This window comes from Eumetopias jubatus, unplaced genomic scaffold, assembly GCF_037043125.1.
Source record: "Eumetopias jubatus isolate StellerSeaLion01/CBP00866 unplaced genomic scaffold, mEumJub1_p1.0 scaffold_11, whole genome shotgun sequence".
In the NCBI taxonomy this organism is placed as follows: domain Eukaryota; kingdom Metazoa; phylum Chordata; class Mammalia; order Carnivora; family Otariidae; genus Eumetopias; species Eumetopias jubatus.
Genome location: NW_028274817.1, coordinates 29,726,765 through 29,753,699, shown reverse-complemented (window position 1 = coordinate 29,753,699; position 26,935 = coordinate 29,726,765). Strand labels below are relative to the sequence as shown.

Below are 26,935 nucleotides of genomic sequence, written 5' to 3'. Positions count from 1 at the left end.
CTGACAGCGCGGCGGCCGCCCTGCGGCGGCGGAGGCTTGCGCCCAGCGGGACGCGGACGGGCGTTCGGGGGCTCGGCCGGCGCGGGAGGCGGGCGCTCGGAACCGGGCCCCCGGGGGGGGGCGCGGCGGGCATGAGCTGGGGAGCGGACCTCGCGCTGCCCTGGAGCCCGCACAAAGAGCCGGGGACCGGGGCGCGACGAGATCCCGATTCCCCCCTGCGGGCACCTGAGGCAGCCGCGGCGGAAGGATGCGATGAGCGTTTTTGCACACACACACTCGCGCGCGCGCGCGCGCGCACACACACACACACACACACACACACACACACATTGTGTACACAAAAAAAGAACCCCACCCAAAAAGCCCCGGGCTCCCAAGCTCGGGCGGGCGGTGAGAACAGAGGAAGCAGAGCGACTTCCTCCCGCTACTGGGGAGAGGGTGGTGATGGGTGGCGAAGGGGTGCTGCTGCTGTGGCCGCGGAGGGAGGGAATTGCAAACAACGGGGTTCCGGGGCGAGTGCGCGCGCGGTCGGCCGCCACAGGGCGAGGGTGTCCCCGGGGACCTAGGAGCGCTCCAGAGGCGAGGAGATGGGGCCGCGTTTGGGGATGATGGTGTGTGCCAGTCCAGGGACGGAGGACCGGGGAGGGGGCGGTAGAGCCCCACCGCTCACGGCCGGGGGTGCCTCCGAGGCGGCAGGGCTGGGGGATGGGGATTTGAAAGCGCGTTGACCCCCTGGAAGCTCTCCATCGCACCCTCAGCCTCCTCCGGATTGTCTGGCTCAGGAGCAAAGCGGACGGGTGCTAACGGGCACTCGCCCCTTCTGTTTTCAAGACACTCGTTGCCAGTTTCCTGGACTAGAGAGCAAACCCTAAATAAGCCATCAGACTGGTTAATTAGTGTTTTGTTACTTTGGGTTTTTGTTGTTCGTCCTCGTAGTCTCTCTCTCTACCTTACGGCGTCTCGTCTGCTGTGTTTTGAGTGTGGGCTCTTTTTGTTCCAACAACTTATCATCGGAAGGGAACTTCACAGCTTTTCCTTGTAATTTTTCTGTTGATCTTGTAGAATCTGCGATAAAGCCAACATTAAAGGGAGGCCAGGGGCTTGATCCCAACAGCGGAGAAAGTTGACATTAGTGGGAGTTCTGGAGGAGGATCAAACGTAAAATGTGTACCTTTGAGATAAAGATCTGATCCCTAATAGCTACAACTGTGCAAAGCCAAGTGACTTTAAAGAAATCTCTATCGTGGCTGGACCCTTGAAAGTTTAATCCTGCTGTTGAGCAGATCTAAAACCAGACCTTTAATGTTGTTTTAAGGGACTTGGCTTATTGTGTGTCTCACTGATTTTAGAATGAGGTCCTGTTAGGGTCAGATGGGAACCTCGACTGTCATCACAGCCAGTTTAGAGAGGAAGGCAAGCTGTGTGCAGGGCATTTATACCGGGGCTCTCATCTTGGGTGACTGCTAACAAGTGATTCAATCTGCCTAGCTCAGGAAACGCTTTCCTAAATTTGGGAAGAAAAAAACCTTGCTTGAGCAGGGGTGGCTGGCCCGCTACTGCATGGTACAAAGGGAGCCTATGATGTGGACAGATGGTCTCGAGAGAAGAAATGGGCCTCGGCAAACCTCCACTGGGATCTGACCAGCATTTGACCTGCCACCCTCAGCAGCAAAACGTTAATATTAGCATTCTTGCCCAGGCTTTTAGGTTTCTTGGTTTGTTTTAAGATTTATCTATTTATTTTAGAGAGACCGAGAGAGAATGGCAGGGAAAGGCAGAGGGAGAAGGAGAGAGAGAGAGAGAGAATCTCCAGCAGATTTTCCCCACTGAGCGCGGCTCCATGAGTGAGCGTGGCGCAGGACTCGATCCCATGACCCTGAAATCACGACCTGAGCCGAAACCAAGAGTCGGGCGCCTAACAGACTGAGCCAGCCAGGCGCCCCAGGCTTTTAGGTTTTTAAAAGGATTTTGTGTGGCACAGGTGCAGCTGCCCTTTCCTGACCATTGGATCTGTGGCAAAGCTGGAAAAACTGTTAGTGGGAGCAGATTTTTCTGGGAGCTGCACCAGCCTGGTTTACTTGGGACTGAGTGCACAGATGTTTACCAGGCAAGGCACCGGAATGATATTTATTTACTACTCTGGTACGTGATCCACATTGAAATTTGGGGAATTGGGGGGGGGGCGCGGGGAATAGATTGTAGGAATCCAAACCAGTGAATATCTATTGAGCCTTTCTGTCACGTTCAAGACACAATGTTAGGTGCCCTATAGTTATATGTGAATGTGGGTGCCATTTTCTTCATTTGTTTTTATTATTTCCAACCCGGGTTGGGTCTTTGTGTTTGTCAATAGGACACCTAGATTATTTGTACCTTGGCGAATGCTGTTTCTAAGCAGTTCAGTCAATGAAGAAATAAGGAAACAGCCTTAAATGGAGTGGATTCTCCTAACTGGCTCTTTCTTGGCTCCTGCTTTTCTGACACAAAGAGCCAGTCACCAATTAGTAAAGCCATGGGTGGCTGGAACGCAAGTGGACCCTGTTGCAGCTGCCGCTATAACTTCTGATTCTTTTCTGATTTAAGCCCCAAAGTGTTTATTAGGGACAGCTGAAGGAGGATTTACACTTGCTGCTATAAATCCACGACACCCGCATTAGGGCTTCAATATGGAGTCACAGGAATACCTCAGAGGTCTGTGGGTTCGGTTCCAGACCACCGCAGGCGAGTGACTATCACAATAAAGCGAGTCAAGTGAAATTTTTGCTTTCCCAGCGCATAGAAAAGTTACGTTTACACCATACTGTAGTCTGTTGAGTCTCAAAAACAGCGTAGATGCCTTAATTAAAAAATACTTCAGTGCTAAAAAATGTGAACCATCATCTGAGCGTTCGGTGAGTCATAATCACTGATCACAGATCACCGTAGCAAATGCAATAACCATGAAAAGGTTTGAACTATTGCAAGGAGTAACCAAAATGACACAGATAGGAAGTGAGCAGGTGTTTTTGGAAAGATGGTGCCGATATGCAGTTTGCAACAAATCTTCACTTTGTAAAACATGCAATTATTGGCAAAGCACGATGAATCGAAGTGGGATAAAAGAAGTTACGCCTGTATTCGTAGGATGTCACGAGGGAGCCATTCCCACAGCAGATCACGCTTTCCTCCGGTGTATCTCTTGCTAGAACTTGGAAAACCCTCCAGACTGAACAAATCATACAGCAAATACGCAGTCTTTCCTGTTGAGATGGGGGCTTTGTTTTGTTTTGTTTTTTGGATTTTTAAATTTTTTAAACTTTTTATTTTATTATTATTATTTTTACGGTTATACCCTTGTTGGCATGTTGCTACCATTGTTCAGTTTTGCTCAGTGTTTGAAGAACTCTGAGGGCCTGGGCTGTATAAAGCATGTGCGTGTATTCACACTTTCATTCAATTATTAGTACTTCCACGACCCTTTTCACTAAATAATGAAGCAGGCTGGGAGAGAGACCGGTTGCTGCATTTTCCTTGAAGTTTGGCATTTATATGAAGGTCAGTTTTAACTGAGGGAAAGGGATAATTATAGACTTAACCATTGGCCAAGATTTCCCAGGAGGGGCTTGAGGAGGAATATTATAACCTGAGAGTGTATGTGATTAAGAGAGAAGTGTTTACATATACACACATTTAAAATGCAGGGTTTTAACGGTGTTTTTGTTACAATTCAGGCAATAGCTATTTGTGCCGGGGGTGAGGGGGTGGGGGGGACACAAAGTCATTTGGTAAACCTGTCGTGTTTTAGCTGCCCTTAAGGGGAGTCATTGTGTCGGCCTGGGAAAGTCACCTGGTAGGTGTTTTAAATACTGTTTGCCTGCTGCTGCTGAACTCACCCTCCATTCCTTGTGTGCGGAAGGATCTGGAAAGAGTTGCTAGATGTTCCGGGCTTTAGCCCCTCGAGGCAGGGTATTTCCTTGGCTGGCACCGGCTGGATGTCATCTAATAACCCTAGTAGAGAAAAACTCTCCAGAAGCCGGGAATGGCTGAAGAGTGGCCACAGCCGTTGACACCCCCAACCCACCGCGCACACAACTACCTTTGCTTGGAATGTGTGTTAGGTTCGCATGTAGGGAAGGCCTGGAAACGAATCCGCTGTCCTGCTCCCTCTTCCCAGGGGATTTTGTGGAAAGTACCATAACATAGGACCAAACAACTTAACACACGGAAATAAAGCTGGTTGGAATGGGCCTCTTGACCATGCGTTTCCGGTTCTCAGACCCAGCTAGGTTTTGGCTGAATGAGCTGCAGGACAGTTACCCACTTTGTTGGCGCCTAAACAAGAAGTAGGCTCCCTGCTCCCGTGGGCTGCTCCAGGTTAGGGGGCCCCAGGGCAAGCCACCCCTGGAGGATCTGTCCAAAAGCCCAGGGCAGACTTTGCTGTGAACCCTCTTCGAAGCACCAAATAGCAGAATTTGTCTTCTAAGACAAACGTGTGCAACAAATCTCTGGGTTGAATCTTTTTCCTCGTCTAATCCTTATTAAGCCTCCTTTTTTAAACGTTTATTGCTTTGTTACATAGTAAATGCATGTTTGTTGTAGAAAAGGTAGAAAACCAGATGAGAATAATCATCTCATTACTATAAAATCCTAATGTATATAGGTCAAGACTCTTTGATCTCTGTGTGTATATATCTATGAAAGCAGACGAAAAAATATCATACAAACTTTAAAATAATTTTTTCGCTTATTAATATCCTATGAACATTTGTTTCTTCACTTCAGTCGATATAAATCTACATAATCGTGTTTAATGATGGCCAGAAATTCCACTATGAGTGTACGGTAGGGAATCATACTTTATTGTGTGATAGTTTGGTAGTTTCTAGTTTTGTGGTGTTAGAGATGTGAGTTGTACTAGCTGCTAGACACCTGTGGCCATTTACATTTACATGAACTTAAAAAATTGGCTCCTTTGCACTTGCCACCGTTCAAATACATGTGGTTTTGCGGCTGCCATATAGGACAGTGCAGACAGAGAACATTTCCATCATTGCAGAAAGTTCTTTTGGACAGCACTGGTATAAACATTAACGGATGAGCATCTTTGAGCAGGCGTTTTCAAACTTGCTAGACTGTCCCTTCAGGGGAAATTTCCAGCAATGGAATTGCTTGCTGCAACATTAGACACGTTTTTCGTATTAAAAAGCCCTCTGATGGGATGCCTGGGTGGCTCAGTCATTAAGTGTCTCCCTTCGGCTCAGGTCATGATCCCAGGGTCCTGGGATCGAGCCCCGCATCCGGCTCCCTGCTCGGCGGGGAGTCTGTTTCTCCCTCTCCCTCTGCCTGCCGCTCCCCCTGCTTGTGCTCTCTCTCTCTCTCTGTCAAATAAATAAATAAAATCTTAAAAAAAAAAAAAAACAACCCTCTGGGAACAAACCGGTAGTTGGTTCCCAGAGGGGTGGCAGGTTGTGGGGGGGGGGTGAAATCAGTGAAGGGATCCAGAGGATACTTATTGTGATGAGCACGGAGTCATGTATAGAATTGTTGAATCACTGTATTGTACATGTGAAACTAATAGAACGCTGTATGTTAATTATGCTGGAATTTAAAAATAAATTAATTAAAAGGAAAAAAAATGTCCTCTGGAACACACTGTCAAATTGCTCTGCAGAAAGTTGTTGGCATTTACTGTTTCATCAGAATGGGCACATGTTCATTTCCCCTCTCCCATGCCAACATTGGTTATTAATATTTTTTAATCTTTGCAATCTGATAGGAGGTAGGTCAATGATACAGCACTGTTCCAATTTGCATTTCTTCAGTTCCTCTTGAACAGTTTTTCATATGTTGATTTAGCCATTTGTATTTCTTCTTTGGGGCATTTGAGTGAATCTTCTTACAGACGTATTTCCTGGTTTGTAATTCTTGCAATAACGGTCTCAACCCCAAGACTGTTTCGATAAGTCTGGGGTGGGGCCAGGCATCCGTATTTTTTAAAAACTACCCAAGGTGATTCTGATGTGCCCAGAAATGCTGATCTAGACCACTGGCCTGCTCCAGGCAGGCATGCCCCCTGCACATACCCCTGACAAATGAAGACTTAGCTTCGCCTTAAACACGCCTTGCCTGTTGGGCGGGGTATGCTAGAAAAGGCTCTTGAGCTGAAATTGACTCCTTTAAGTTCTGCCACCGCCAGGCCTAGCTCTGCTGTTTGGAGCCACAGAGAATATGTTTGCTTCCTCTTTCACATGACAACCCTTCAAACATTTGGAGACATCCACCATGTCATTTTTTTTTTTTTTAGAGGGGCAGAGCGAGAGGGAGAGAGAGCATCTCAAGCAGGTTTCACACCCAGCACGAGCCCGACAGAGGCTCGATCCCACGACTCCGAGATCAGGACCTGAGCTGAGATCAAGAGTCGGGCATTTAACCGACTGAGCCCCCCAGGTGCCCTAACACCATGCCATTTTTCACAAAAGCCGAAAAGACTTCATTTCTTTCCTCTATTTCTCACATGACTTGGTTTCAAAATTCTTCACCATCATGGTCATCCTGTTTGGGCTCTTTTCCAAAATCTCAGTGTCCTACTTAAAACGTGGGAGGCAAGAGCCCAGTCTCAGGAGTCAGACCTGGGCTTGAATCTGGCCTCGGTCACCTGCTTGCCTTGTGAACCAAGGCAAGTAACCAGATCTTATTTTCCTCATCTGTGAAATGGGAATAAATAGTACCTACCTTGTGTGGTTCTTAGGAAGATTAAAGAAGGTAGTGTATGGAAAGTGTCTGATGTATAAGTGATTCATAAAGGTTTAAAAAAAGAGCTGGTGCAACAAAGGTATTCTAGAAGGGTCTATCACAGATGGGGGAGGGGGCAATGTTTCTTGCCCCTTCTAGATATTGGCCAAGAAGTCTGGGGCTGTGTATTCATCTCTATGCCCAGTGCCTCACACAGTGCCTGGAATGCAGTGGGTACTCAGCGGAAAAAACACTGGCAGCAGTATGTAGGATGGACAAGGTGTTGGGTGACTGGAGGCCAGGACACTAGTTAAAATATAGTTACATAGTTCCGGAGAGAGATAAGAAAGGCTTACCTGAGACAGTGAGAATGGAGATAAGGGGGAGGATGTAAGAAGTGTTTCAGTGATAGAATCAGCAGGATTTGGGGATTCTTGAAGGGGGAGGAGAAGGGGGAAGGAAGAAGTGGGCGGGAAAGAGGAGAGGAGGCGGAGTCAAGATGGCGCTGAGGTTTTTTTGCCTGGGTGAATCGGAGGCAAAGCGTGTTTGGTGATAGGGGAAAGGAAAAGAAAATGAGCAACCTCATCCCAAGAGGGTTGTCAGGACGAAACCGGGTTTCAGCCAAGTCAGGCTTAATATGGAGAGAACATTCGAGGGAATGGCTGAGCATGTAGTGTTGTGTTCTGGCAAGAGGCTAGGGTTCCTTTTTTTTTTTTTTAATAGTTTTAAGTAAGCTCTAACCCCAACGTGGGGCTTGAACTCATAACCCTGACATCAAGAGTCACATGCTCTACCAACTGAGCCAGCCAGGCGCCCCAAGACTAGGGTTCTTGAGGGCAGAGAAGTGTTCCAAATAAGATCAGGAAGGAGAGGAAGGGTGGGGGGAGGGCTGAGATGAGATTGTAGGCGAGATTAGCTGATTAAAGAGGTTTGCACCTTTGGGGGTGATTAGGGAAGTGGGAGGCAGGGCGCGGAGGAATGGTCTGGAGGCCAGCCCCAGACTTCCAGTTAGAACAGAGATGGGAAGTTAGGTCACCCCCTGGGCAGCTCCCCCTCCCAGGGTTTGAGCTGCGGAGGAGGGGGGCTGCATACGATGTTTCCTGCCCTGAAGGGACTCACAGGTCCGGAAGGGAGGTTAGATGTATGCAAATAACCCAAATGGAGAAGACAGAAGTTGGCAGAAGGCTAGCAATTCTGCCTTCTGTGTTCAGTTAGTGACATCATCTCTGCCTTCCCGCCCCCCCCCCCGTTCTTTTTTTGTGATCCTTAACATTTTCAAGAGTTGGGTCCTTTACAGGTGCCAATAGTGTTAACCAAGCCTTTGCTAATGAACACTGTTCTATGGCATTTCCCACATTTATTTGACTACAGAGGACTTTTTTTTTTTAATGAGATCGGGGAAAGTAAGTGGTAATGTCTTAACGCTCAGATTCGTCTATAGTGTTACATGTGTTAACTCACCTTGGCATTCCTTTACTTGACCTCCATGGACTGGAGGGAGGGCTTGCTACCTTCCCAAATCCTTAGTACTCCACCTCAGAGGAACGCCCCCCCCCCCCCCCCCCCCCCGCCCCCTTGCTTGTTTGTGGTAATTCAGTTCCAAGGAGTCATTTACCTACCTGGGTGTTACTTTCTTCTGAGATACAGAATCATTAGTAAGGCATGTTGAAGAATTCTTAGTATTTTGTTGTTGTTGTTGTTGTTTTGTTTTTAACACCGAAAGGAAGGCCAGAAACCACGGGAGGGAGAAGGAGCTAGAACTGTTTCTTCTTTTCTGTAAATCCAGCGGTAATTTTATAATCCACATCTCTTTGGGATTTAGATCTCTTGGTTTCCTTTAGCTTCTGTCAGGAGTGCGGAGGGGGGGAGAGGGGCTCATGGGTAACATTGGCGGGTTGCTTTATAGCCACCTAGAGATGCCTTTTTGATTCTTGCAGGGCCCCACCCTGGAGGCTCAGGGCAGTAACTGGGGCAAGTCTCCTTGAGCTCCCTAGCCTGGAAGCTGGAGCTTGGGAGAGCAACGTGATGACGAGTGGGATCTGGAAGGACACGGCCCAGGTTCAGAGTTCAGCTCGGCTACTTACTGGGTGACCTTGGGTCAGTTATTTAACCTTCTTGTGTCTTGATAACCCCTCCTTCGGGCTTGTTGAGAGGCTTAAAGGAGTCGTGGCTTGCGAGGCACTTACCCCGGGCCTTGGCACGTGGCTCTGCCAAGTGCTGTTGGCTCTCATGAATATTCTCAGGCTTTCTGGTGGGCAAGAAGTCTTTTGGGTATGTATCACAGGTCACCAGACAAAAGCAAACTGGCAGAAGGGAAGCATGCCCCCCTGGCTTTTTTAGTTCCTCGCTCCAAGTCACTCCCCCCCCCCCCCGCCAAGGTGAGCTACAGGGCACAGCCAAGACTCATGCCCTTCCTGGAAGAAAAAACTGGCAGGTGTAAGCTAGGGCTCTGGATCTTTGGCAATTATTGCCTTCAAACTAGTCCGATGAGTGAGTGGGAAGGCTGGTCCTCTAGTAGGGAGGAACACCCCGGCTGGTACCCATGGAGAAGGCCCTCTGGTCTGGGGAGCTTGTGTGCGAGGCCTTTGGCAAAAGCACTGACCTTTTACAATAGTCTGTTCGGAGCGGTTGATGCAAAAGGAGGGTTAGAGGGAAACTGAGCTCTGTATGGAAAAGGAGAACTCCAAAGCGCTTTCCTTTCCCTCTCAAAACTATTGCCATCCCTTTCACTCATTAGTCTTCACCTTAAAAAAAAAAAAAAGTGAATACTGAAATTCAAATTCAAGTGCCTTTTTAAAGATCTCTTTTGGAAATACGTATTTTATTGGAAAACTCTTAAAGCCTAGATGTCTCCTAAGCAATGAGTGTGCGTTATATTCAGCTCTTCTGGTTTTGTGGTAGCGGGATAAGTTCTATTAGGAATAGCGCATACAGGTTTCCAGCACAGTCGATACGACGGAAAATATGGCAGCTGGTTCCAGCGACATGTGGGTCATCAGTTGTCCGCGCGCGACCTCGCACAATCAGGCCTAAATTTGCTATTAACGATTTCCTGCAGTTTTCTCCACCTTATTTTCGTAGCCCATTGAGTTTCTCGTTCCCAGGAAGTTGTATTTTTGCAGTTCCTGACAGCGTCAGTTGGATTGTATGTGTTTCAAGCCGCTGAGAAATGTTCGAGGCTATTCTGATACTTAAGAAGCAGCTTTCCCATCATGTCGCTTTCCTTCATGACTGAACTATTTTACCGGGTGAGAGTTAACTAAGAAGTCAAGTGTTCTTCCAAGCCTCCGAGACAGAACATCTTTATGTGAAGTGTGTCAGGAGGCTGGGGACTGCATTTGTTGGAAATGGTTTTTAGACGATGAGACCTTGTATGTTTATAGCCCCAGGCTTACGAAGGGTTAAAAATGTTGTTAGACCTATGACCTGTCATGTTGTCACAGGTCACCATTGAACACGCACCACGTTGTTCCCACCCCTGTTGTGGGGAAATGGGGAAAGAGAGACGCAGGCTGTAGGCCGTCCATCTTTTAAAAATCACAGAACAGGTAATGGACTCCAGGCATGTTGTCTCCTTTGGTGTAATCAGGTAAAGGAGCCCTAGCTTCTGGCCTAGAGTCCCCAGTAAATCAGGTGGAGGAAGCTCTTTTTGTGTGGTTTTGGTGATGATCTCCTCCTCCTCCTCGGGAAGGCTTAGGTCTCTGAAGTGGGAAAATAGGAGGTGGGGACAAAAACCAAAAAAAAAAAAAAAAAAAAAAGACGGGTGGGGTTGTTATTGAGAAATGTGGGCAGGATCCGTATAGATTCTTCCTTGCCAAAGTAAGCCTAAGGATTTTGAGTTCCTTTCTTTGCTATTTGAATAACTATATGGAAAAAAAAAAAAGTCTCCGGAACACTGGCTCTGCAGAGGTACCTGGGATCATATTCACGGAACTGTTTTATGATTTGGGGGGGGGAGTTACTGCTGCCCAAAAATAACATCTGTATGCGTCTCCAGGCCTTTGATATTAGCAGCTTAGTTTTTGCACTTGACGAACAGCCAGCTTCCAGCTTTGCGCCTTGCAGGACCCGGTGTCAGTACTCACGGTGTGTGTAAGAGAGTCGTGTGGGCATCACCAGTTTATTTTCCTAGCTTACCAGGGGCCTTGTGCTTCACTGCAGTAAATGGTTTCCTGGAGATCCGAAGGAGGGAATACCACCTGTGAGGTGCCTAACTTCCCACCAAGGAATAACTGCAGTCCAGGAGGCCACCGAGTCAACTGTTGCACGAATGGAACAACAGCATTATTTAAAAGCCCCTAGGGGCCAGGGGCGCTCCCTCTGCCCAGCAGAGGGTCTCCATCGTGCTCTGTGCCTTGTGGAGCAAAGAAGGTTCTTCTGGCCGACCTGACCCCAGGGGATAGGGGCTTCTCCACTACCGGGGGCCGCCATGACTGTCTGTAGAGGAATGTTGCTTCTGTCCGCCCGTTGCAAATGAGCATTCGGGCAGAAGGCTCACCAGGAGAGCCAGAAGAGAATTCTGTAAGGCTCCTGACTTCAGTTCTGCGACGGAAGCCCGGCTTTCTCTCCCTGCCTCCCTTCCTTCCTCCTTCCTTCCTTCCCCCCTGTCTCTGGAGCTACTCTGATGTTCACTGCTGGCTCAGCACCGTCCCAGGCTCAGAGGCCAGCCTACGCCTAAGGTGACATCAGGGGACTCTGAATCCAAAGCTCAGGTCCTGGGCCTCAAAGCCCTATAGGTTGCTGGGTCTTCCCTGTATTTAAAAATCATTTCCGGTCACCAGGTTTTATCTGGTGTCCTTGTCTTGCTGCTTCCCCTCTATCTCACCCCCTGCCTTGGCTTTCCAGCCAGTTGCCCGGTTCCTCTAGAAGTGAGTTCTGGTCTTCTTGCTCATCCTGAGGAGGGCTGCCCCACCCTCGCTGGGACCATAAAGCCGCTTGAGCTTGGGGCGCCTGGGTGGCTCGATTGGTTAAGCGTCTACCTTCGGCTGAGGTCGTGATCCCGGGGTCCTGGGGTCGAGCCCCGCATCGGGCTCCCTGCTCCGCGGGGAGCCTGCTTCTCCCTCTGCCCCTCCCCCTGCTCATGCTCTGTCTATCGAATAAATAAATAAAATCTTTAAAAACAAAAAAACACCCCAGCTTGAGCTCAGCACGGTGGGATTAGTGGGCTGAAGGGGTGAGCGTCTGCTTAGAGAATTCGGGGGAGGCAGAGTGCCCAGGATGAGGAGGCCCAGCCAGTGGCCCTGCTGAGGGTTGGCCTAGACACATGGCCTTACTCATTTCCTATGGCTGCTCTGACACATTGCCACAAATTTAGTGTCTCAAAACATTAATTTATTCTCACTGTCTGGAGGTCAGAAGTCCAAAATGGGTTTCACTAGGCTAACGCCAAGATGTCAGTCAGAAGGTCCCACTTCCTCCAGAGGCTCTAGGGGAGAATCCATCACCTTGCCTTTTCCAGCTCCTAGAGGCTTGCCTGCATTCTTTGGCTCACGGCCCCTTCCTGCATCTTCCAGCCAACAATGGTTGGTCAAGTCTTCTTTATGTCATGTCACTCTGACACTGCTCCTGTCATCACACCCCCTTCTCTGATTCTGACCCTCCCGCCTTCCTCCTCAGAAGCGCCCTTATAATTACACTGGTCCTGCCTGGATAAGCCCAGATAATTTCCCCAATTCAAAATCTTTAATCACATCTGCAAGAGTCCCCTTTGCCGCGTGAAGTAACATAGACACGGGTGCCAGGGATTAAGATGTCGGACCTCTGTGGAGACCATTCTTCCTACCACACAGGCATCACTGTGAGGTTGAGGTTGAGGAATGGTGGGTTCCCGGGGTTGGGTTCGCCTCATGGCTACTTGACGTGGCAGAGGAGGACCAGGGATCCGACAGACTGGTAAACTGCTAGCCAGGTGTGGAAGTCTTCACAGAATTCAAACGAGGAAGCACAAGGCTCAAAGAGCGCCATACAGGTCTGCAGTCTGCAATTTCAATTTGGATGTTTTCTTAAATTCTTCATAATTAAAAAAATTTTTCCCACACAAAACTCCCTCAGTTGGGAGTTCTTGTAAGTGGGTACTGCTCTCAGACTTGAGGTGTTTCAGGATACAAACTGGCCAGACACTTAGCAGGCACTTAGCCAGCTTAGGCCTATGGAATTTTCCACCCCCAGCTAAAGAAAAGAGTAGTGGGGTGTGTGTGTGTGTGTGTGTGTGTGTGTGTGTGTGTGTGTGTGTGACCCCCCCGACCCCCCAGATTTTGTTTACAAAATCTACAGGGACGAAAGCTGCATTAACCATCTTCACTTTCTCCAGCTACATTTTTCCTTTCTTCCCCCCTCGGTAGGAAAACCGTTCCAATTCTCCTTATCAGCGATCTCACTGAAAACATTCAGATGTTCTCAGTGGAATTAGCTTAAAAATGGTTTCTAATGTATTCATGTACTACCAATCTATACTAATCTATAAAAGATGGAAGAATTGTTAACCGGAGTCCTGTTTAAGTCTTCTGTAGAAATTGGTGTTTTCTCCAAATGATAGGCTCTTTCCCTTCAGCCTGGCTTATTTTATTTTATTCTGTTTTATTTCATATTATTTTCCTGATTTACTGCTTTCTGTTTCAGGGGTTTTTTCTTTTCTACTGGCCCTCATCTGAACTTCGTGGCTTATGGGTAGTATGCATTCGATCAATGAGCTTCGTGACGGAGTTGATGCTTTAGAACTCTGGAACATGTGGGACTGTGGTGTGCACCAGAAGGAACTAGAAACCGAGTGTGTTGTTGGAGAGGGAGCTAGAGGGAGGGAGGGAGAGAGAGAGAGAGAGAGAGGTGTGCTGAGCCATGGAAGGTAACTGCCTTAGCTGAGAGAAAAGATACTTGCCTTCAGTGCGTGCCAAAATCTCAAGGGAAATGCTTTTGAATCAGGTTGCTTGAACCGAAGCAGAGAATCTATTTCCACTGGTTTCTTGTTAAAGGATTAAATCTACTTAGAGCAAGGTGGAGAGGATGGGGGAAGGCAACACAGGGACTTAATCTGAGGAAAATAAGGACACAAAAAAGTTCAGACTGAAGGGAGGTTTGTTTGTTTGTTTGTTTGTTTCCATTATAACAGACCAGGAGACCAGACATTAAAATATTAACAATCTTGAATAAGGGTAGCAGTCTCTTTTTAGATTCAGACAGGAAGAACTCAAACCCTTCAGAAATTGTACCAGGTAAATGGAACGGTTTTCTCGGGGCCCACAGGGGTGAGTAGACATTGATTCAGGGGGTGGAGGCGTTGTACACTGTGAACTTGAATCATTCTGGAACCCCCATGAGTTAGTGAAGGAACATAGAGGACCCTGGGGTGCAGGGCTCCGAGGTCGATGGGAGTCAGAGACTTGTGACCGCCGGAAACGTGTAGAGACCAGATTTCTTTTGGGAGCCAAGGGTGGAGGGCCTGGTGAGCCGGGGTCGGCCTGCCCTTACTTCCTCTGTCCTCAGGTGGAAGAAGAGTAAAAGCCGCCCCCGCCCTCCGTGCCAGACCCACATTTCTCAAGGCGGCAAACCCTCCTAGATGGGAATGGTACCGATGGCTGTCCCTCTGAGCCCTTGAGATTTTCTCTGAGACTGGGGTCCTCTTACTCAACTCTGCCCTCTCCCTACCACATTGCTTTCTTCCCCTTCCCACCTTCTACTGCCGTCTAACTGTTCTCCCCTCCCCGTGATTTTCCTCAAGTGTGGCTGTTGGTGGCTTTCACCTCTCTGCACTGCCACCTTCTGGGAGAATCTGTATATCAGGCTCCCTGGTCCAGCCCCAGCGCCAGAGGCCTCCCATAGCCCGCGCTTTGCTGCTCCCTTCCGCCATGCTCTGGGGAGCTTCAGTCTGTGGTGGGCACGCTCCCACTCTCCCTTTCTCTTTTTCTCACCTCTTCCTTACCCCTCTCCCCAGCGTTTGGCCACACAGTGTTCTCCAGGGGACAGAGCCATGTTTATTTTTTTTAACCTTTTCTTTAGCCAAGGATGGAAAATTCCAGAGGCCTGAGCTAGTGATGGCCGGGTGCCTTTTCTGGAAATCCAGTGGCCTGGATGCCAAGGAAATGTCGTGGAGCTACACATCTGGCAAGGTTGTCCCCTGAAATGTCCTGGCTTTGGATTTAGTTCCAACTAAAAGAAGTGGAGGTTCTCTTTGCAGAATTATGGAATAAGAATGAAGAGTTTAGGAAATGAGATAATTAACAAAAAAAAAATGGTATAATTACAGATACAGAGCCCAGTTTACGTCACTTTGTTTTTTTCTGCTGGGTTTAGTTGGGAAAGAGTGGCCTCTGGCTTAGTAGACCTTCCAAAAGTGAAGCATGACAAAGTTCCTGTAGCTTAATTTAATGGAGGATTTTGTTCTGTTGGGGTCATCATTTGGTACGTTTCAGAGTGGGTTTCCTGAGGAGCATCCTCCCCATTGACACCAGATGGAACTGAGGAAGTCCATCCCGTCGTCCTGTTTCTTGCTCCCTCCCTGGAGGAACCATTTAAGCAGAATTTTGTCCGCATGTCCCCAGTGGTATAACAAATCCGGGTGGATCATCTGGACAGTAAGCAACAAAGTTCTTGTCTTGAAATAGCCAGAAAGCCACCGCCATTCTGCTGCCTCTCAGTTGAATGAGGGAAAATGACGGAATCCTCAAACCCAGAAAAATACGAAGTCTACCTGCATTGGCTCTCCGTTACTCTAAGCAAGCACCCAGATTTCCTAGTGGGGCCTTCACGCCCCTTCCTGTCCTCCGGTAAGGCCCGGCCCACCCTTGAATTCTCTTCTCCCGCTACATCCCTTCCCGCGGTCTGGACATGGGCCACACTGGGCCACGGCTGCTCCCCGAGCACACTTGCCCCCTCTCTCCCCTCCCAGTGCCTTTGCACATGCTGATTCCTCTTCCTGGAATGCCCTTCCAGCCCCTTCCCTGCTCAGGGGAATCCGATCTGTCCTGCAGGCTTTAGATCAAAAGGCCATCTCCCCCCCCCCACCCCCCCTCCATTTGGAGCACGTTGCTCCTTCTGCAGGCTTATCGCCTGCTACCAGTTGTGTTGATTTCCGGGGGCTGCTGTAACAAGTTACCACAAACTGGGTGGCTTCAAACAACACATTTGTTTTCTTGTAATTCTGAGGGCCAGAAGACCGAAACCGCTATCCCTGGGCCGCACTCCGTCTGGAGAATTTAGGGAAGGATCGGATGGGTCTCTTTCTCTGCGCTTGTGTCAGATCTCCCTCTACCTCTTTCCTAGAAGGTCATTTGTGATGGCTTTTGCGGCCCAATCCAGTAATCCGGAATGATCTCACCTCGAGACCCTTGATTTGTGTAAGGACCTTTTTGCAATAAAGGTAACGTTTGCAGGTTCCAGGGATGAGGATGGGGGCCGATCTTGGGGTGGGGGCGCATTTTTTCATCCTACCACGCTGGTTCTCCAGCTTTAGGGAGAATTGCTTTCATTCTGTTCCAGAGCTGTGGTTGACCACTTCTGCCCATTAGAATGTAAATGCCCTCTGGAGCTGGCCGGAGAGTGAAAGGAGCTCATACATACTAGCCAGATCTCCAGCAGCACCCAGCGAGTCCCCTGTCTGCTGGTCTGTGTCGCCTCGGGCACCCGATTTAACTTGGTGCAACTTCCTTGTGCTCCTTTGTCAGATGGAGGTCTGCAGAGGGTCTGGTGGGGCTGTTTATAACAGCAAAACAACCCACCCCCACATTTAAACACCCTCGATGTGCAAAAGTAAGGGATTGTGCAAAGGTCCATCCATACACCAGAAAACCGTGCAGTCATTAAAATGGCATCTAGGTGGGGTGCCTGGGTGGCTCAGTCGGTTGAGCGTCTGCCTTCGGCTCAGGTCATGATCCCAGGGTCCTGGGATCGAGCTCCCCCGCATTGGGCTCCCTGCTCGGCAGAGAGCCTGCTTCTCCCTCTCCCTCTGTCTGCCGCTCTGCCTACTTGTGCTCTCTCTCTCTGTTAAATAAATAAATAAAAATCTTTAAAAAAAAATGGCATCTAGGTGTATTGTGGACGTGGAGAAAAGTTTAGGGAAAAGCACGATCGGCTTTTTGTCAAATAGAGCACATGTGCTATGTGTGAATGTAGTTACTGAATCCCTCTGTACCCTCAGTTTCCTCATGTATAAAACGGAGATCATAGTTCTGACCTCAGCGGGTTGTTGTAAGGATCCAGTAAAATACCACAATAAAGCACACAGAACAAGGCCTGGGACATAGCAAGTGCCGAATAAATGTTGTTATCTTCAAGGAAAACATTCTTCGAAGGTGTGTGTGAGAGGTGTGTGTATTTGTAATGTATGTATGTATATAGAATATGAATAGTATGGGGGCGCCTGGGTGACTCGGTCGGTGAAGCGGCTGCCTTCGGCCCAGGTCATGATCCCCGGGGGTCCTGGGATGGAGTCCCGTGTCTGGCTCCCTGCTCGGCGGGGAGCCCGCTTCTCCCTCTGCCTCTGACCCTCCACCCACTTGTTCTCTCTGTCTCAAATAAATAAAGAAAATCTTTTTTAAAAAATTAAAAAGTATGAGCAGTATGTATCTCTGGATGGTGGGATTATAAGTTTTATTCTTGTTTTGTTTTCTGTTCTGCAGATGTTCATTTATTTTGCGTGGAGCACGTATTACTTTTATAATCAGAAAAAGTAGAATTCCAGACCAGTTCCATACTTACCTTTCAGGCTTGCTGTATTTATGTGTCGTGTATAAATATATATGTGATGTGTAATATCTGTATAATTGGCACGATGCTATTATTATTAAGATAATTTCTTCACTAATCCTGCTGTTCCTTGCCCACTCTTTTGTATACCTCACGTTCTCGGTCTGTTGAATCAATAAGTTGAGGATGGTCTAGAAATTAGAGACTTCAATTCCCATTTGCTTTTTATTCCTGTCTGCTGAATTATTCCCCAGTTTTTGATCACAATGCATTCTCTACAAAGTGAAGTTTCAAAAAGTATATATGTACATACACTTAAACACACATGATGACTACGTATAACTGTATAATGTTTCCTATTTTCTTTTTAAAGATTTTATTTATTTGAGAGAGAGAGAGTGCACGAACAGGGGGAGGGGTACAGGGAGAGGGAGAAGCAGGCTCCCCGCTGAGCAGGGAGCCCAAGCAGGGCTCCATCCCAGGACCCTGGGATCGTGACCCGAGCCAAAGGCAGACGCTCAACCCACTGAGCCCCCCGGGCGCCCCTGGTTCCTATTTTTAAAATAAACTTTGAGAGGCAGAAATGCCTACCTTGAATTTCCTGAAATGTAAATTTAAATTGCTCTCAACCTCCCTGCATGTGAAATGTGCCTCAGGTTGCTGATAATCAAAAAGTCATCCTTTGCTGCCATTCATAATATCAGTCACTAGAAGGACTTAAATTTCAAGTAAAGCTAATTAATAGGCGATATGCATGGATACTGCAGAGATTTCTGGGTGCAATTTTCCTGATTTTGCACATGCTGTATCTCCGTTCTTTTATTTAAAAATAATCGTAGGCTTCTTGTGGCTTTGAGAACACACGGATGGGAGAATGACTGAGAAATCAGGATCTTTGAAATGGAAGGTCTTGCCTCTGACATTTAAGATAATTAGATTACGGTGCGCAGCTTGGTGAACGGGGCCTTTCTCCCTGGGTACACAGTATCACAGTATGCCTTTCTTCTTCCTTGAGTTCCTTTCTTTCTCGTGGCTTCTCTTCTGTCTTCTCCCGGCTTCCTTTTCTGTTCCTCACTTCCTTCCCGCCCCCCACTCTGATCATTATGTAAAACTGATATAGAAAGATCGATTTGTTGTATTTAAACTGGGTTTGGAATAGTTCTTCCTCACTTAAAAAGGAGGAGGGTGGAAGGCCCGACTAGGCAGAGCCCGGAGGATTTCTGAGGCAGTGGGACTATTCTGTATGACACTGTCAGGGGCGATACATGCCGTCGGGTGTTTGTTAAGACCCGTAGAATGGACAACAGCAAGGGTGAACCCTAATTTGAACCGTGGGCTCTGGGTGATGATGCTGCTGCTGATGGGTGAGTGTACCTCTCTGGTGTGGGATGTTGATCGTGGCAGAGCCGCTGTGTGGTGTGTGTGGGCAGGGGGTACGCGGGAACGGAACTCTCTGTACTTTGTGCTCAATTTTGCTCTGAGCCCAAACCTGCTCAGAAACAAAACAAAACCCTGTCTATTTTTAAAAAGTAAGATGCACAAGGTATGGCGTTTTTCCTTTTGTGAAAAAGAAACTTAAATGTAGTTCTTTTGTGTGTCTGTGGTCCCCTCATTTCTCCTGCCCGTCAGCGGTCCTCATTTTCTCGCCCCATCCCTGCTTAGTTTGCAAGGTTGTTTTCCCAGCTCTCTCGCCAACTGGTTTGGCATGATTATGAAGACCAGCCAATGTGGATTGAACCCTTTGAAGGCTGGGGATGAAAAGTGCTAGGTAAAAGCAAAGCAATTGTGGTGGTAGAATGGAGGTTGATGAGTCAGAAATGTGCAGGTCCGGCTCCTCACTGGGTGGCCCTGGGGGCCGCGCACCGCACCCCCGAAATGGGTCCTGGAAGCCGAAATCCCGGGGTGAAGACGTACCTGCTAATCAGATTCAGGCTTTGGTACAGCTGTGTTTGCTCTGAAGCCCACGTGCAAATCAAATCATTTAGCATACATTAGGGGAATCTGATTTTTGAATAAACTTGATTGGAATCCTTTGGCAAGGCGAGGAATCCTTTTGTCATGCAAATGAACACCCACTAATTTATATCTTTTTGGAAGGTAGGATTTAATGGTCTAGGTTTTTCTAGCTCCCGTGCCATTTAAAATCAAATTGTTTTGGTGCCTTGGAGAGCAGAATCGCTCTGGGAAGTTGCATTAACTCCTTCAGCCCTGGGGAAGCCATTCAGTCAAGTATGGTTTCTGGAAACTAAATAATACCCTTGTCACCTGAAAGATTTAAAATAGCCTTTGTAAGTGGCTCCTTAGTCTCTGAGAGAACATGACTCATTCCTTCGTTGTAACTTGAAAGAAATCCAAGTGTCAGAAGACGCTTGGGGAATGGACTTGAATTATGCTTGTAAACATCAGTACTAGAAGTTTTAAATATTAGGAAACCAATATGATATGGGTTAAAAGTTGATGGTTGGAATCAGTATATTAGGATGTGGCCCAAAGACTGAATTGGCAGTCCTTTCTAGAACATTCCTTAGGGAAATGTTTGCTGGCCGCGTTCAGGGTTTTGAGCTCCTGCTGTACTCTGGGTACCATAGGTTGTCTTATTCTTTTGTCCAGGGAGGCCCCCCCCACCCCACCCCCGGCCACTGCCCTCACCCCCCCCCCAGCACCCTGACCCCCTGCATTTCTGACTGCCCTGTGTTTACACATGGCCTCATAATGGTGCTTCTGCCGGCTTTACTGAGGGTTGCTGCCCTCCTCAAGCAGCCTTTGGATCCATCTTCTGTACGTGATCAGTGGAAGGAAACAGTGTATTAGAGGGAGTCTTACATTAGTGCTGGGAGATAGAGCGCATTCCTGCACCTCTTAAAACCCGTGTTCTTGACAATATCAAATGGGGGCTGTGGAGGGTGCGGTTCTCCAAGCCTGGGTCAACCTTTGCCTTTCGTTGACCTCAGTGGATGCCACTTAATGGAAAAATATGATCAGGGTTCACCCTATGGAATCATTGCTTAATATTGTAGATGACTCATTGGAACTAGTGTGTTAGAAAATCACTTCCAGATGTGTAGCAGAAACTTTTCCAAAAGGAAGAAATAAACTCTGGAAAACTGGGTTAGTTTTCTTTTTTCTTTTTATGATCTTAGGGCCAGAATCAACTCTTCCTGTATATGGTTGGTCCACACGTATTTGGAGTTCTAAGTAGCCAGACCCAGTTCACTTACTTTTAGACTGGCACCCACAGAGCTGGGGGGCTGCCTTCAGCCTGCCTCCCTATCCCCTCCCCGCCCTCTGCCCCGCCCCCCCATCTCCCCCCTCCCAAGGATGAATGGTCTGGAAGCCTTACCTGGTCCCTCAGGCACTGACCTCATTCTTTATCGTTATCAGCAAACATTTACGGAGCATTCCCCTGCGAAGGCATGTTGCTAGATACTGGGAAGGACGGGAGGACTGTCCTACTGGAGAACAGCACAAGTAGAGGTAAATACTGCAGAGTGACTGAGCCCGGGAGCTCTGGTTGTCAGCATCTGGGTGGAAGTGTCACTTTCTGGTTGTGGAATATTGGGAAAGTTACTTAACCTTTCTAAGTCTCAGTCTCTTCATCTATCAAATGGGCGCGCCGGTGATAATAATACCTACTTCCTAAAGGAAGTGTGAGACCCAAATGAGATGGTCCATGGTGAACACTGGGCACCGGCTAAGTGTCAGCCATTATTATTTATCTAATTTGCATCCCCCTCCCATGTGTTGTGTATGTGAGTGTGAGAGCGGGAGAGAACATGAAAAGTGAGTTTGTTGACTGACGCCCTCCAGGAAGCAACCAGTGTTTGATTGTTTTGATTCCCTTTAAATGGATTTCACTCCAGGGCACCTGGGTGGCTCAGTCAGCTGAGTGTCCGACTCTTGATGTCGGCTCAGGTCGTGATTTCGGGGTCGTGAGATCGAGCCCCGTGTTCGGCTCTGTGCTACATGTAGAGCCAGCTTGGGATTCTCTCTCTCCCTCCCCCCTGCCCTCCCCACCCCCATGGCGTGCGTGCACGTGTGCTCTCTCTAAAGAAAAAAAGAATACAGGATTTCACTCCAGCAAAGAGAATTCTCTAGCTTCTCCTATTCAGTGATGTTTCAGTTGGGCCCTCTTAAAAGAGGTCGTGTGTTATCTCCTTGGAGGCACCAGATGACAGGTCTTGCAGATCCCGCCATATAGTCAAAAGGAAAATATTTGTAAGTAGCCCAGCCCGGAGCCTTTGCAAAAGCCAAGCCTGCTTCAGCAAGGTGTTTTTGGGAAATAACAATCTTTTTTTTTTTTTAAAGACTTTTTTATTTTGGGGGCGCCTGGGTGGCTCAGTCATTAAGCGTCTGCCTTCGGCTCAGGTCATGATCCCGGGGTCCTGGGATCAAGCCCCACATCGGGCTCCCTGCTCGGCGGGAAGCCTGCTTCTCCCTCTCCCACTCCCCCTACTTGTGTTTCCTCTCTCGCTGTGTCTCTCTCTCTCTCTCAAATAAATAAAGTCTTTAAAAAAAAAAGATTTTTTTATTTTTTATTTGACAGAGAGAGAGAGAGAGAGAGAGTACAAGCAGGGGGAACGGCAGGCAGAGGGAGAGGGAGAAGCAGGCTCCCCGCTGAGCAGGGAGCCCGATGCGGGACTCGATCCCAGGACCCCGGGATCATGACCTGAGCCGAAGGCAGATGCTTAACCAGCTGAGCCACCCAGGTGCCCCTTGGGAAATAACAATCTTCCGTTTTCCACCCTGCTTATGTTTTCACAACTTACCTCTCACAATCTTGTATTGGAGTACATTGCCTTTGTAGTTTTGTTCATGAGTTGCAAAATGCCTTTTGTATACTAGAATGTGATAACAACATTTCTGAGGCTTGAGAAAGTCATCCAACGAAGCAAAGATCATAACCGTTCCTGTTCAATAGAAATGTATGTCTCCATTCTTTTTGAAGAGTTAAAAATGGTTAGGAATTTGTGAAGCTGCCACAGAACAACTCCAGAGGTGGTGAAGAGTATGTATGCCCGAATTCGACAGCACTGCCTGGAATCCTGACTCTATGAGGTATTGTTTTTAAAGAGAGAGCAGGCTGTGGGGGCGGGGCAGAGGGAGAGAGAGAGAAGCCTAAGCAAAGTCCCCGCTGAGCACTGAGCCCGAGGCGGGGCTCGATTCCACGACCCTGAGATCGTGACCTGAGCTGCAATCAAGCGTCTGACGCTTAACCCACTGAGCCACCCAGGTGCCCCCTGACTGTGTTCGTTTTCTGTTGCTGCATGGCCTATTACCACACATTTAGCAGCTTAGAATAACTTCTTATTTCGTAGTTTCTCTGGGTCAGAAGTACAGGCAGGGCTCAGCTGGAGTCTTTCCTCAGAGTCTTGCAGGTGTTGGCAGGGCTGTGTTGTCATCTGGAAGCTCAGGGGCCTTTTCCGAGCTCCTTCGGGTTGGCAAAGCTCAGTTTCTTGTGGTTGTAGGACTGATTGGTCCTGTTTTCCTGCTGGCTGTCAGCTGCGAGTGGGGGTGGCTCTCAACTCGCAGAGGGACACCTTCGGGTCCTGGCTGCATGGGCCTCTCTCACTGTGGCAGTCTGCTTCTAAAAAGCCAGCAGGTTCAGGCGCCTGGGTGGCTCAGTTGGTTGAGCATCCGACTCATGGTTTTTGACTCAGGTCATGATCTCAGCGTTGTGAGATCAAGCCCCGCCGGGGGCTCCACACTCAGCGAGGAGTCTGCTGGAGATTCTCTCTCTCCCTCTCCTTCTTGCTCTCCCTCTGCCCTCCTCCCCACTCTCTCTCTAAAAATAGATAAATAAACCTCTAAAAAAATAAAAAGCCAGCAGGTGGCTTACTCTTTCCAGGAAGGGCCTGGTCCCTCTTCTAGGGGATCACCTGATTAGGCCAGGCCCACCCAGGATCATCTCCTGCTTGATTGACTCAGAGTCAATTTATTATTCACATACTCAAGGGAGTGCCACCTCATAATCTTCACAGGTTCCACTTACATTCAAGGGGAGGGGATTTTACTGGGCAAGTAGACTGTGGGAAGGAGCCTTAAGGGGCAGCTTAGGATTCGGCCTACCATGTTGACTCTATCACCCACGTGGGCAAGTTGCCCAACCTCTCTTAGTCTCAGTTTTCTCCCTGGTAAAATCTGAGTAGCAATAGTATTTTCTGCCTCGGAGGGTTCTTGCGAGAATTAAATGAGGTGTAACACATGCAGTGCATTTAGCACTGCACCTGGAGCTTAGCATACTTGCAATAAGTGCTAGAATTGTGGCAGAGAAGAGCTACTTTTTCTTCTCCCTGCTTACCTTTTCTTTTACTGCCCCCGTAATGAAATGGCTTTGTAGGTAGAGCTTGTGAGCATATGCTAGAGAAATTGAGGGTTTTATTTCCCTAACGATTTAAGTACAGAAAGGGATTTCCTAAAAATAAGTTATTGAACACAAATTTCTTTTCTTGTTATTCTTATTTCCGTCTATTTTATTTTTATTTTTATTTATCATTTTTTTTAAAGATTTTATTTATTTATTTGACAGAGAGAAACACAGCGAAAGAGGGAACACAAGCAGGGGGAGCAGGAGAGGGAGAAGCAGGCTCCCCGCGGAGCAGGGAGCCCGATGCAGGGCTCGATCCCAGGACCCTGGGATCATGACCTGAGCCGAAGGCAGACGCTTAATGACTGAGCCACCCAGGCGCCCCCAGTCTATTTTATTTTTAAAGATTTATTTATTTGAGAGAGAGAGAGAGTAAGAGAGAACACGTACGCGTACAAGCAGGGGGAGGGGCAGAGGGAGAGACACTCAAGTAGATTCTGTGCTGAGCACAGAGCCGGATGTGCGGGTTTGATTCCATGACCCCACAGCCGCATGGCCCCAAGATCATGACCTGAGCTGAAATCGGGAGTCGGATGCTCAACCAATTGAGCTACCCTACCCAGGTGCCCCTATTTTTTTCTTTTTAAAGATTTTATTTTTTAGGTAATCTCTATACCCAACGTGGGGCTCGAACTCAACCCTGAGACCAGGAGTCACATGCTCTAACCACTGAGCCAGCCAGGCGCCCTGTGACACAAATTTCTCAACCAGCTGTTTTGGAATGTCTAGGTGAAGGCCTTCCTGTAGATACCCTTCGGACTTGATTCTTTGCTCAGTGAATGCATGTGCACTACTCAGTTCATGCTCTCCCCCGCCCTGGGGTTTGAGGTATGTTTCCTAGTTAAAGGAAAGGTTTCAGACTATTAGTCCGCTTAGGAAAAAAGTAGTGATCTAGATCAGTGATGGAGAGTTGAGAATGCCTTTGATAGCAAATACTTACTTTGTAGAGCAGGAAATAGCAATTTACAGGCAGGACCCACACAGGGTTTCTAACCTTTAGTCTGAAGATAGTCAGCAGTTCAGCCTCTGAACAGTCCTGAAATTTAGAGTTAATTTATTCCCAGAAGCTGCTGAAGCACAGCCATTTCAGGGGATTTGAGTATGGTTTCAGGGCCATTCTAGAAGAAAATGAGTATGTGTTGCTTCTTCCCATTGCCTGTACAAATTGATTATACTTCAGAATACTTGCAAAATAAATTCCCACGTGACCAATAGTTGTTTAGAAGCCCCAGTTTGCTGGTGGGAGTTGGGGGGCAGGGGGGAGAGGGCAAAGAAACAAAGGGCAGAGACCCAAGAAAGGCCATGCGTGCAATTGACAAACACTGGGAATCACTTCTGGAGAGTATGATTCTTCAGGATGGAACTGATCTTGGATGTCATTTTTCACCATGATGACTTAAACGTTCAGTTTCATTTAGTAGTGACAACTCTGCGTGTTTAGCTTCCGGGTGAGAAGTTTGGAAGTTTGAGTGTATGTTGTCCAGAACCAGCCCGCGGGAAGATAGCATATGAGATGCCTGCTGGGCAGAACTGGGGAACCTTAAAAGTCTACGGGATTCCGCTGTCCCCCCCCACCCCCACCCCCGCCCTGGGCTCACCTACCACACCCGGCCTGAGCGCCCTTTCCATGACTCCCTAGCATACAAGTGGCCTACAGCATTAGCTGCCCAGGGAGGAGCCATGTTGGGGGAGGAATTATGAGTCGTTACCTCATTGAGAAGATCTCAGTTCATGTTCCTCTACCCGCCCAGGGATGTCTAAAAAGAGGTATAAGGATTCACTTCCTTTTATCTACACTTTAGGCCGTCTGCCTGCTCCCTAAAAATTTTATCTGTACATTCTTTAAAAAATAAAGTTTATTAAAAACTTTTGTGTACCAGAGGACGCCATCAGGAGAATGAAAAGGCAACCGACAGAATGGAAGAAAATATGTGCTAAGCATATATCTGATAAAGGATTAATACTCGGAATGTATGATTTAAAAAACCTCAGAGAACTTTAATAAACATTTCTCCAAAGAAGATGGGGCAAATGGCCAATAAGCATAGGAAAAGATGCTCAGCATCACTAAGCATTGGGTAAATGCAAATCAAAACCATAGCAAGATACCTCTTCACACCCATCAGGATGGTTGTTATCTAAAAACAAAACAAAATGGGGGCGCCTGAGTGGCTCAGTCAGTTTGGCATCTGACTCTTGATTTTGGCTCAGGTTGTGATCTCGGGGTCCTGGAATTGAGCCCTGTGTCAGGCTCCCTGCTCGGCAGGGAGTCTGCTTCTCTCCCTCTCCCTCTGCCCCCCTTTTGCTCGCTCTCTAAAATAAATAAATAAATCTTTAAAAAATAATAAAAATGAAAAATGAAGAAAAAAGCCTAATAACAAGTGTTAGAGAAGATGTGGAGAAATTGGAGCCCCAGTGCACCACTGGTGGGAATGGAAAATGGTGCGGCCGTTGTGGAACACAGTGTGGCAAGTTCCTCAAAAACTTAAATTTAGAATTACCATATGATTCAGCAATTCCACTTCTAGGTATATACCCCAAAAGAAACGAAAGCAGGAACTCATACAGGTACTTGCATGCCCGTGTTCCCAGCAGCGCTCTTCACAATAGCCAAAAGACAGAAACAACCCAGATGTCCTTCCGCAGATACCCAAAACCTGGTATATATGTACAATGGAATATTATTCAGCCTTTAAAGGAATGCAGTTCGGACACCTGCTACAACACAGATGAGTCTTGAAAGCGTCATGCTAAGTGAAATAAGCCAGACGCAAAAGGGCAAGTGGTGTGTGGTTCTGTGTATAGGGAGTACCTTGAACAGGTACAAGAGACAGAAGGCAGATTAGCGGTTACCAGCGGTGGGGGGGTGGGGGTGGGGGTGGGAAGGAGGGGTTCCTGTTAAATGCGTGCAGAGTTTCCATTTGGGACGCTGAAAAAAACTCAGGGAGGGGCGCCTGGGTGGCTCAGTCGTTAAGCGTCTGCCTTCGGCTGGGGTTGTGATCCCAGGGTCCTGGGATCGAGCCCCGCATCAGGCTCCCTGCTCGGCGGGAAACCTGCTTCTCCCTCTCCCACTTCCCCTGCTTGTGTTCCCTCTCTCACTGTGTCTCTCTCTGTCAAATAAATAAATAAAATCTTAAAAAAAAAAGAAGAAGAAACTCAGAGATGAACGGTGGTGATGTTTGC

The 26,935-nt window shown here is 47.9% G+C and overlaps 1 protein-coding gene and 1 pseudogene across 5 annotated transcripts in view; both read left to right on the top strand.

Moving 5' to 3' along the window:
• Positions 1-26,935, top strand: part of DOCK11 (dedicator of cytokinesis 11) — a 185,504-nt gene that overhangs the window by 421 nt on the left and 158,148 nt on the right. The window contains exon 1 of one of the 5 annotated variants that reach the window (XM_088028669.1): positions 15,853-16,063. The exons of 3 other annotated variants lie outside the window; for them this stretch is intronic. The gene's annotated coding sequence lies outside the window, so the exon portion shown is untranslated. Of the gene's footprint in view, positions 1-15,852; positions 16,064-20,786; positions 20,863-26,935 lie in introns of those variants that run through there. One more of the 5 variants, XM_088028668.1, reaches the window with a different exon arrangement.
• On the top strand, positions 227-2,173 carry LOC148162997 (uncharacterized; annotated as a pseudogene).